The sequence below is a fragment of the Symphalangus syndactylus genome, chromosome 1, assembly GCF_028878055.3.
Source record: "Symphalangus syndactylus isolate Jambi chromosome 1, NHGRI_mSymSyn1-v2.1_pri, whole genome shotgun sequence".
Taxonomy (NCBI): Eukaryota; Metazoa; Chordata; class Mammalia; order Primates; family Hylobatidae; genus Symphalangus; species Symphalangus syndactylus.
In genome coordinates, this window is record NC_072423.2 from 140,804,291 (window position 1) to 140,816,360 (window position 12,070).

At 39.7% G+C, this 12,070-nt stretch overlaps 1 long non-coding RNA gene across 6 annotated transcripts in view; it reads right to left on the reverse strand.

Annotated features, from left to right (window-relative positions):
- The window catches only part of LOC129486335 (uncharacterized), a 106,250-nt gene that overhangs the window by 29,717 nt on the left and 64,463 nt on the right, over window positions 1–12,070 (reverse strand). For 5 of the 6 annotated variants that reach the window (XR_010120357.1, XR_010120353.1, XR_010120354.1 and 2 more), the window contains exon 5: window positions 435–577. This is a non-coding gene — a long non-coding RNA (uncharacterized lncRNA). The remainder of the gene's footprint in view (window positions 1–434; window positions 578–12,070) is intronic. The other variant, XR_010120356.1, reaches the window with a different exon arrangement.

A 12,070-nucleotide genomic window follows, 5' to 3' on the forward strand; every position in this document is an offset into this window, starting at 1 on the left:
AAGCCAGATTTTTCACACAATGTTTCCAAATAATTGAATATATTTATATTTAATATTTTTAATGTCTTTACAGAAAAATGTATATACTGACAACAAAGACAGCCAAAAGAAATCGTATTGAATTGAAGGGAGATTTCCCCACCATCTTATTTGCAAAACTCTATTACATTGCTTCAAAGATAATCTTTTGAGTTTTCTTTTTTTTTTTCTGTTGGTAATCTACTAACTTAATAGGATCTGCTAGTCACACAACAATTTATACAAACACACTGATACTGGTTCTTAAAAAGTTAAGCTTTGGCTGGGCACGGTAGCTCACGCCTATAATCCCAGCACTTTGGGAGGCTGAGGCAGGCGGATCACGAGGTCAAGAGATTGAGATCATCCTGGCTAACATGGTGAAACCCCATCTCTACTAAAAATACAAAAATTACCTGGGCATGGTGGTGCGTGCTGTAGTCCCAGCTACTTGGGAGGCTGAGGCAGGAGAATCACTTGAACCCAGGACGCGGAGGTTGCAGTGAGCCGAGATCACGCCACTGCATTCCAGTCTAGCAACAGAGTGAGAAGCAAGATTCTGTCTCAAATAAAATAAAATATAATAAAATAAAATAAAAAAGTGAAGCTTTGAACATTTCTGAAAGATGCCAAGCAACAGTATACACATTAATTCCTAAATTATGAATAGCTTGAGTTTGAAAGTATGCCAACATTCATCATCCTAATGTGCAGTTTTCTTTTCCCTGGCATGCATGCAAGCACTGCTAAAGAGATGTATGCCTTTAAAGTGGTTTTACCAGCCCACTGTCAACCAAGAGACAACCTTAGAATGTAATTGTCCACAATTTTACCACTTATTCAATTTAAATTACTAATATCCTCAGGCAAGAGGGCCAATCTACTGAACAAGGTTACCTTGGCTTAGTCAATGAAACTATGAGGCCAAGAAAACCATGTCAGTCAAGTTCGAGGAATAACATTATAATTTAGTAAACATTTTGGTCACTGGCAACACATCAACTGACAAGCATTTAATTACAATCTTCCTCCCAGTGGTATAAGGCAGATTCCTTAGGGCTAGGAATTCCTCATACTTGACTATTCATGGCCCATGCTCCCTTGGCTTGTTAACCCTGGGACTAAAAGCTTCCAAACTGTGGAGTTACAAACAAACTTACTAGAAGCCTGAGTAACTGCATACCCCAAAATAAATCTAGGTTTGCATAAGGCTGCATATTATTTCATTTATACACCTATTCCCAAATATATTTAACTAATATTCTATTTACAGATCTTCAGATTGATTCAAATATTTCATTATCATAGACAATGCTATAATGATTGTCTTTGGACCTTACTGTATATTTATCTAATTTTATTTTTGTAATAAAGTCAAGAAGTTGTAAATGTCTTGTTAGTTTCCTTCACCACATTTCTATAAGAATTTGTACATTTTTCTTATTGATATTTAAGAGCTACCTATGTATTAAGGAATTTAAACCTTGTTATATTTTCTAATTTTCCATTTAAGCATTTTCTTATGTAAGCATTATTTAAAGCATAAATAATGCTTCAAAATTTTAGAAAATCACATTTGTTACCAATTGAAATAAAAAATTGCCAGATTAGGGCATTTGGTGGCTGCTCACCGGACCCCCTCCTTGGTGCTGGTCCTTGTGCCTGCCACTGGGTAACTTGCACATGGCCCTGCCTCATTCAGCCTTACCCATCTTGGTGTCCCACTATGGTGCTGAGCAAGGAGCTCACACCACTGTCTACTGAATGGATCAGCCTACTGCCTGAGGCAACAGAGAGCTTCACCTAGTAAACAAGGATGAGGTATATACCCATCCACATTGGCCTCATTTCATTTTTATCCATAAGCACCACCTACTGACCTGTAGGTCAAAAATACAGCCCAATATAAAAACGTGCTGACAGGGGTGCATAGGGCTATAGAAGCAAAGCCAAAAGACTCTACCCAACATTCTCTATAATCACAATCCTTAGGGAGTAGGGGAAAAAGGGGAAAAAAACTCAATAATATGATAAAGAAAGAGAGAAAGAAAAAAATCCTATCCACACAAAAATAATTACAAAAATTGGAAGTACCAGTGTCTCCAGATGAGAAGGAACCAGAAGAGGAATCCTGGTATGAGAAATCTGAATGTTGCAATACTGACAGAGGATCACACTAGCTACCCAGCAATGGTCGATAATCAAAATGCAAACTCAGAAATTACAGACAAAAAAATTCAAAGCATGGATTGCAAGGAAGCTAAATGAAATCCAAGATGAAGTTGAAAATTAACACAAAGAAACTTCTTTTTTTTTTGGATACAAGGTCTCACTGCTCTGTCACCTATGCTGGAGTGCAGTGGCATGATCTTGGTTCACTGCAGCCTAAACCTACTGGGCCCAAACAATCCTTCCACCTCAGCCTCCCGAATAGCTGAGACCACAGGCATCCACCACCACATCCAGCTAATTTTTGTATTTTTTTATAGACATGAGGTTTCGCCATGTTGCCCAGGCTGGTCTCAAACTTCTGAGCTCAAGCAATGCACCTTGGCCTCCCAAAGTGCTGGGATTACAGGTTTGAGCAACTGAGTCCAGCCAAGACAAAGAAACTTATAAAGCAACCCAGGAAATGAAGGAAGAGATGAACAACATAAAAATAAATTAATCAGAGCTTCTGACACAGAAAAACTCAAGGAATTTCAAAATACAATTAAAAGCTTTATCAGTAGACCAGATCAAGCAGAAAAATGAATTTCAAAACTTGAAGACTGGTCTTTTGAACTAACCCAGTCAGGCAAAATATTTAAAAAGAATTTTTAAAAATGAACAGTCTTCAAGAGGTACAGGATTATGTAAAGCAACCAAACCTATGAATTATTGGCTTTTTCTAGAGAAAAAGAGAAAAAGTAAACAACCTGGAAAACATATTTCAGAGAATAACCAAAGAAAATTTCCCTAATCTTCCTAGAAAGGTAAACATTCACATATAAAAAAATTGAAAGAACACCTGGGAGATACTATACAAAATGAACATCATGAAGGTATATAGTCATCAGACTATCCAAAGTCAACGCTAAAGAGAAAAATCTTAAAAGGCAGCTGAGAAAAAGGTCAGATCATGTACAAAGGGAACCCTATAAGGCTAACAGCAAACTTCCTGGCAGAAACCTTACAAGCCGGAAGAAACAGGAGGCCTATTTACAGCATTCCTAAAGAAAAGAAATTCCAACCAAGAATGTCATATCCTGCCAAACCTAGCTTAATAAGCAAAGGAAAAATAAAATATTTTTTAAACAAGCAGTCATTAAGGGAATTCACTAGCACTAGACCAACCTCACAAGTACTCTCAAGAGAGTTCTAAATGTGGAAATGAAAGAGTAATACCTATTACCACAAAAACAGACCTAGGTATTATGCATAGCCCAGACTCTATAAAGCAACTACAGGAAAGAAACTACAAAGCAACCACCTAAAAACTTTACAATAGGATCAGAACCTCATACATCAATATCAATCTTGAATGTAAATTGTTGCCGCATTTAAAAGGCATTTTAAGTTGGATTAAAAAATAAAAAGGCCCATCTGTCTGCTGTCTTCAAAAGACCCATCTCACATGTAATGACACTCATAGACTCAAAGTAAAGGGTTGAAGATCTATCATGCAAATAGAAAACAAAAAAGAGCAAGGTTTGCTATTCTTATATTAGCTAAACAAGACTTTAAACCAACAACAGGGAAAAAAAAAACAAAGAAGGGCATTAAATTATAATAAAGGGTTCAATTCAACAAGAAGACTTAACTACCCTAAATATATATGCCCCCAATATTGGAGCACCAGGATTCATAAGAGAAGTACTTCTAGACCTATGAAAAGACTTAGATAGCAACACAATATTAGTGGGGGACTTCAACACCCCACTGAAGCACTAGATCATAAAGGGAGAAAACTAGAAAAGAATTCTGAACTTAAATTCGACACTGAACCAATGGGACCTAATAGACATCTACAGACTCCTCCACCCATTAACCACAGAATACACATTCTTCTCATCTGCACAAGAAATATCCTCCAAGATTGATCATTATGCTCAGTCATAGAGCCAGTCTCAGAAAATGCAAAAAAAAAAAAAAAAGACAAAGAAATCGCACCAACCATATTCTCAGCAAAAAGTGGAATAAAAATGGTATATGGAAATCAATAGCAAGAAGATCTCCCAAAATCACACAATTACGTGGAAATTAAAGAAACTGCTCCTGAATGACTTTTGTGGAAACAACAAAATTAAGGCAGAAATCAAAAAAATGAAAACACAGACATAACATACCAAAATCTATGTGATGCAGCAAAAGCAGTGTTAAGAGGAAAGTTTACAGTGCTCAAGGAAGTTAGGAAGATCTTTGTTAAATGCTTTAACATCACACCTACAAGAACTAAAAAACGACAACAACAACAATAAAAACGTCAGGAACAAAGTGGCTGGCAAGATGGCCGAATAGAAAACAACTCCAGTCTGCAGCTCCCAGTGAGATCAATGCAGAAGGCAGGTGACTTCTCCATTTCCAACTGAGGTACCCAGTTCATCTCACTGGGACTGGTTGGACAGTGGGTGCAGCCCAAGGAGGGCGAGCCAAAGCAGGGTGGGGCATCGCCTCACCTGGGACGTGTAAGGGGTCGGGGAACTCCCTCTCCTAGCCAAAGGAAGCCATTAGGGACTGTACTGTGCACTCTGGCCCAGATACTGCACTTTTCCCACGGTCTTCGCAGCCCATAGACCAGGAGATTCCCTCTGATGTGTATGCCACCAGGGCCATGGGTGTCCAGCACAAAACTGGGCAACCATTTAGGCAGACACCCAGCTAGCCACAGGAGTTTTTTTTTCATACCCCAGTGGCGCCTGGAATGCCAGTGAGACAGAACCCTTTACTCCCCTGGAGAGGGGGCTGAAACCAAGGAGCCAAGTAGCTCTGGCTTGGTGAGTACCACCCCCACACAGCCCAACAAGCTAAGATACACTGGCTTGAAATTCTCACTACAAACACAGCAGTCTGAGCTTGACCTGGAACGCTAGAGCTTGGTGGTGGGAGAAGCATCTGCCATTGCTGAGGCTTGAGTAGGCAGCTTTACCCTCACAATGTAAACAGAGCCCCGGGAAGTTCGAACTGGGCGGAGTCCTCCTCAGCTCAGCAAGGTGCTGAGGCCAGACTGCCTCGCTAGATTCCTTCTTGTCAGGGCAGGATATTTCTGAAAAAGAACGCAGGAGCCCCAGTCAGGGATTTATAGATAAAACCCCCACCTCCATGGGACAGAGCACCTGGAGGAAGGGGCAGTTGTGCACACAGCTTCAGCAGACTTAAACATCCCTGCCTGGCAGCTCTGAAGAGAGCAGCAGATCTCCCAGCACAGCATTTGAGCTCTGCTAAGCGTCAGACTGCCTCCTCAAGTGGGTCCCTGACCACCATGTATCCTGATTGCGAGAGACACCTCCCAGTAGGGGCTGACAGACATCTCATACAGGAGAGCTCTGGCTGGCATCTGGTGGTTGCCCCTCTGGGATGAAGCTTCTAGAGGAAAGAGCAGGCGGCAATCTTTACTGTTCTGCAGCCTCGGCTGGTGATACCCAGGCAAACAGGGTCTACAGTGGATCTCCAGCAAACTCCAGCAGACCTGTAGCAGAGGGATCTGACTGTTAGAAGGAAAACTAACAAGCAGAAAGGAATAGTATCAACATCAGCATAAAGAACATTCACTCAGAGACCCCATCCAAAGGTCTCCCACTTCAAAGACCAAAGGTAGATAAATCCATGAAGATGGAGAGAAACCAGCACAAAAAGGCTGAAAATTCCAAAAACCAGAACGCCTCTTCTCCTCCAAAGGATCACAACTCCTCGCCAGCAAGGGAATAAAACAGGACAGAGAATGAGTTTGATGAATTGACAGAAGTAGGCTTCAGAAGGTGGATAATAACAAACTCCTCCAAGCTAAAGGAGCATGTTCTAACCCAAAGCAAGGAACCTAAGAACCTTGAAAAAAGATTAGACGAACTGCTAACTAGAATAACGAGTTTAGAGATGAACATAAATGACCTGATGGAGCTGAAAAGCACAGCATGAGAACTTGGTGAAGCATAACTAAGTATCATAGCCGAATCGATCAAGCGGAAGAAAGGATATCACAGATTGAAGATCTACTTAATGAAATAAAGCATGAAGACAAGATTAGAGAAAAAAGAATGAAAAGGAACGAAGAACGCCTCCAAGAAATATGGGACTCTGTGAAAAGATAAAATCTACATTTGATTGGTGTACCTGAAAGTGACTGGGAGAATGGAACCAAGTTAGTTCCATTCTCTTCAGTATATTATCCAGGAGAACTTCCCCACCCTAGCAAGACAGGCCAACATTCAAATTTAGGAAATACAGAACACACTACAAAGATACTCTTCGAGAAGAGCAACCCCAAGACACATAATCATCAGATTCACCAAGGTTGAAACGAAGGAAAAATTGTTAAGGACAGCCACAGAGAAAGGTCAGGTTACCCACAAAAGGAAGCCCATCAGACTAACAGCAGATCCCTCTGCAGAAACCCTACAAGCTAGAAGAGAGTTGGGGCCAATACTCGACATTTTAAACAAAAGAATTTTCAAACCAGAACCTCATATCCAGGCAAATTAAGCTTCATAAGTGAAGGAGAAATAAAATACTTTACAGACAAGCAAATGCTGAGAGATTTTGTCACCACCAAGCCTGCCTTACAAGAGCTCCTGAAGGAAGCACTAAACATGGAAAGGAACAACTGGTACAAGCCACTGCAAAAACATACCAAATTGTAAACACCATCTACGCTATGAAGAAACTGCATCAACGAATGGGCAAAATAATCAGCTTACATCATAATGGCAGGATCAAATTCACATATAACAATACTAACCTTAAATGTAAACAGGCTAAATGCCCCAATTAAAAGACACAGACTGGCAAATTGGATTAAAAGACACAGACTGGCAAATTGGATAAAGAGTCAACACCCATCAACGTGCTGTATTCAGGAGACCCATTTCACATACAAAGAAACACATAGGTTAAAATAAAGGGATGGAGGAAGATCTACCAAGCAAACGGAAAGCAAAAAAAAAAAAAAAAAAAAAAACCGGTGGCAATTCCAATCTCTGATAAAACAGACTTCAAACCAACAAAGATCAAAAAAGACAAAGAAGGGCATTACATAATGGTAAAGGAATCAATTCAACAAGAAGAGCTAACTACCGTAAATATATATGCACCCAATACAGGAGCACCCAGATTCATAAAGAAAGTTCTTAGAGACCTACAAAGAGACTTAGAGTCCCACACAGTAATAGTGGGAGATTTTAACACCCCAATGTCAGTATTAGACAGATCAACGAGACAGAAAATTAACAAGGATATCCAGGACTTGAACTCAGCTTTGGATCAAGCAGACCTAATAGACATGTACAGAACTCTCTACCCCAAATCAACAGAATATACATTTTCTTATCACCACATTGTATTTATTCTAAAATTGGCCACATAATCAGAAATAAAACACTCCTCAGCAAATGCAAAAGAATAGAAATTATAACAAACAGTCTCTCAGACCACAGTGCAATCAAATTAGAACTCAAGAGTAAGAAACTCACTCAAAACCACACAACTACATGGAAACTGAACAACGTGCTCCTGAATGACTACTGGGTAAACAGAAATGAAGGCAGAAATAAAGATGTTCTTTGAAGCCAGTGAGAACAAAGACACAATGTACCAGAATCTCTGGGACACATTTAAAGCAGTGGGTAGAGGGAAATTTATAGCACTAAATGCTCACAGGAGAAAGCAAGAAAGATCTAAAATCAACACCCTAACATCACAATTAAAAGAACTAGAGGAGCAAGAGCAAACAAATTCAAAAGCTAGCAGAAGACAAGAAATAACTAAAATCAGAGCAGAACTGAAGGAGACAGAGACATAAAAAACCCTTCAAAAAATCAGTGAATCCAGGAGTTGGTTTTTTGAAAAGATCAACAAAATAGATAGACCACTAGCCAGACTAATAAAGAAGAAAAGAGAGAAGAATCAAATGGATGCAATAAAAAATGATAAAGAGGATATTACCACCGATCCCAAAGAAATACAGACTACCAACAGATAATACTATAAACACCTCTACACAAATAAACTAGAAAATCTAGAAGAAATGGATAAATTCCTGGACACATACACCCTCCCAAGACTAAACCAGGAAGAAGTTGAATCCCTGAATTGACCGATAACAAGTTCTGAAATTGAGGCAGCAATTGATAGCCTACCAACCAAAAAAAGTCCAGGACCAGATAGATTCACAGCTGAATTCTACCAGAGGTATAAAAAGGAGCTGGTACCATTCCTTCTGAAACTAGTCCAAATAATAGAAATAGAGGGATTCCTCCCTAACTCATTTAATGAGGCTAGTGTTGCAGGAAGTCAGGGACCCCAAACGGGGGTACCGGCTGAAGCCATGGCAGAAGAATGTGGATTGTGAAGATTTCATGGACATTTATTAGTTCCCCAAATTAATACTTTTATAATTTCTTATGCTTGTCTTTACTGCAATCTCTAAACATAAATTGTGAAGATTTCATGGACACTTATCACTTCCCCAATCAATACCCTTGTGATTTCCTATGCGTGTCTTTACTTTAATCTCTTAATCCTGTCAGCTGAGAGGACGTATGTCACCTCAGGACCCTGTGATAATTGCATTAATTGCACAAATGGTAGAGCATGTGTGTTTGAACAATATCAAATCTGGGCACCTTGAAAAAAGAACAGATAACAAAAATGTTTAGGAAACAAGAGAGATAACCTTAAACTCTGACCACCGGTGAGCCGGGCAGAACAGAGCCATATTTCTCTTCTTTCAAAAGCAAATGGGAGAAATAGTGCTGAATTCTTTTTCTCAGCAAGGAACATCCCTGGGAAAGAGAATACGCACCTGGGAGTGGGTCTCTGAACTGGCCCCCCTGGGCGTGCCCATCTTCTATGGTCGAGGCTGTAGGGGTGAAATAGACCCCAGTCTCCCATAGCGCTCCCAGGCTTATTAGGAAGAGGAAATTCCCGTCTAATAAATTTTGGTCAGACCGATTGCTCTCAAAACCTTGTCTCCTGATAAGATGTTATCAATGACAATGGTGCCCAAAATTTCATTAGCAATTTTAATTTCGCCCTGGTCCTGTGGTCCTGTGATCTCGCCCTGCCTCCATTTGCCTTGTGATATTCCATTACCTTGTGAAGTACTTGATGTCTGTGACCCACATCTATTCGTACACTCCCTCCCCTTTCGAAAGTCCCTAATAAAAACTTGCTGGTTTTCCGGTGTGGGGGGCATCACGGAATCTACCGACATGTGATGTCTCCCCCGGATGCCCAGCTTTAAAATTTCTCTCTTTTGTAATCTGTTCCTTTATTTCTCAAGCCAGCCAACGCTTAGGAAAAATAGAAAAGAACCTACGTGACTATCGGGGCAGGTTCCCTGATAGGCTAGCATCATCCTGAAGTCAAAACCTGGCAGAGACACAACAAAAAAAGGAAATTTCAGGCCAATAGCCCTGATGAACGTCGATGCAAAAATCCTCCATAAAATACCGGCAAACCAAATCCAGCAGCACATCAAAAGCCTTATCCACCACGATCAAGTCAGCTTCATCCCTGGGATGCAAGACTGGTTCAACATACGCAAATCAATAAATGTAATCCATCACATAAACAGAACCAACAACAAAAACCACATTATTGTCTCAATAGATGCAGAAAAGGCCTTTGATAAAAGTCAACACCCCTTCATGCTAAACACTCATTAAACTAGGTATTGATGGAATGTACCTCAATAAGAGCTATTTATGACAAACCTACAGCCAATATCATACTGAATGTGCAAAAATTGGAAGCATTCCCTTTGAAAACCAGCATAAGACAAGGATGCCCTCTCTCACCACTCCTATTCAACATAGTATTGGAAGTTCTGGCCAGGGCAATCAGGAAAGAAAAAGAAATACAGTGTATTCAAATAGCAAGAGAGTAAGTCAAATTGTCTCTGCAGATGACATGATTGTATATTAGAAAATCCTATCGTCTCAGTCCCAAATCTCAAGTTGATAGGCAACTTCAGCAAAGTCTCAGGATACAAAACCAGTATGCAAAAATCACAAGCATTCCTGTAAACCAATAACAGACAAACAGAGAGCCAAATCATGAGTGAACTCCCATTCACAATTGCTACAAAGAGAATAAAATACCTAGGAATACAACTTACACGGGATGTGAAGGACCTCTTCAAGGAGAACTACAAACCACTGCCCAAGGAAATCAGAGAGGATGCAAACAAATGGAAAAACATTCCATGCTCATGGATAGGAAGAATCAATATTGTGAAAATGGCCATATTGCCCAAAGTAATTTATAGATTCAATGCTATCCCCATCAAGCTACTATTGACTTTCTGCACAGAATTGGAAAAAACTACTTTAAATTTCATATGGAACCAAAAAATAGCCCATATAGCCAAGACAATCCTAAGCAAAATGAACAAAGCTGGAGGCATCATGCTACCTGACTTCAAACTATACTACAAGGCTACAGTAACTAAAATAGCATGGTACTGGTACCAAAACAAATATATATACCAATGGAACAGAACAGAGGCCTCGGAAATAATGCAACACATCTACAACCATCTGATCTTTAACAAACCTGACAAAAACAAGCAATGGGGAAAGGACTCCCTATTCAATAAATGATGTTGGGAAAACTGGCTAGCCATAGGCAGAAAGCTGAAACTGGATCCCTTCCTTACACCTGAAACAAAAATTAACTCAAGATGGATTAAAGACTTAAACATAACACCTAAAACCATAAAAACCCCAGAAGAAAACCTGGGCAATAACATTCAGGACATAGGCATGGGCAAAGACTTCATGACTAAAATACCAAAAGCAATGGCAACAAAAGCCAAAATTGACAAATGGGATCTAATTAAACCAAAGAGATTCTGCACAGCAAAAGAAACTATCATCAGAGTGAACAGGCAACCTACAGAATGAGAGAAAATTTTTACAATCTATCCATCTGACAAAGGGCTAATATCCAGAATCTACAAAGAACATAAACAAATTTACAAGAAAAAAACAACCCTATCAAAAAGTGGGCAAAGGATATGAACAGACACTTCTCAAAAGAAGACATTTATGCAGCCAACAAACATATGAAAAAAAGTTCATGATCACTGATAATTAGAGAAATGCAAATCAAAACCACGATGAGATACTATCACACACTAGTTAGAATGGTGATCATTAAAAAGTCAGGAAACAACAGATGCTGGAGAGGATGTGGAAAAATAGGAATGCTTTTACACTGTTGGTGGAAGTGTAAATTAGTTCAACCATTGTGGAAGACAATGTGGCAATTCCTCAAGGATCTAGAACTAGAAATACCTTTTGACCCACCAATCCCATTACTGGGTATATACCCAAAGGATTATAAATCATTCTACTATAAAAACACATGCATGTGTATGTTTATTTCCACACTGTTCACAATATCAAAGACTTGGAACCAACCCAAATGCCCATCAATGATAGACTGGATTAAGAAAATGTGGCACATATACACCATGGAATACTATGCAGCCATTACAAAGGACACGTTCATGTCCTTTGCAGGGACATGGATGAAGCTGGAAACCATAGTTCTCAGCAAACTAACAAGAACAGAAAACCAAACACTGCATATTCTCACTCATAAGTGGGGGTTGAACAATGAGAACACATGTACACAGGGAGGGGTACATCACACACCAGGGCCTGTCAGGGGTTAGAGGGCTAGGGGAAGGATAGCACTAAGAGAAATATCTAATGTAGATGAGGGGGGTTGATGGATGCAGCAAACCACCATGGCACGTGCATACCTCTGTAACAAACCTGCATGTTCTGCACATGTACCCCAGAACTTAAAGTCTAATAATAATAATAAACTCAAAGCTAGCAGAAGAAAA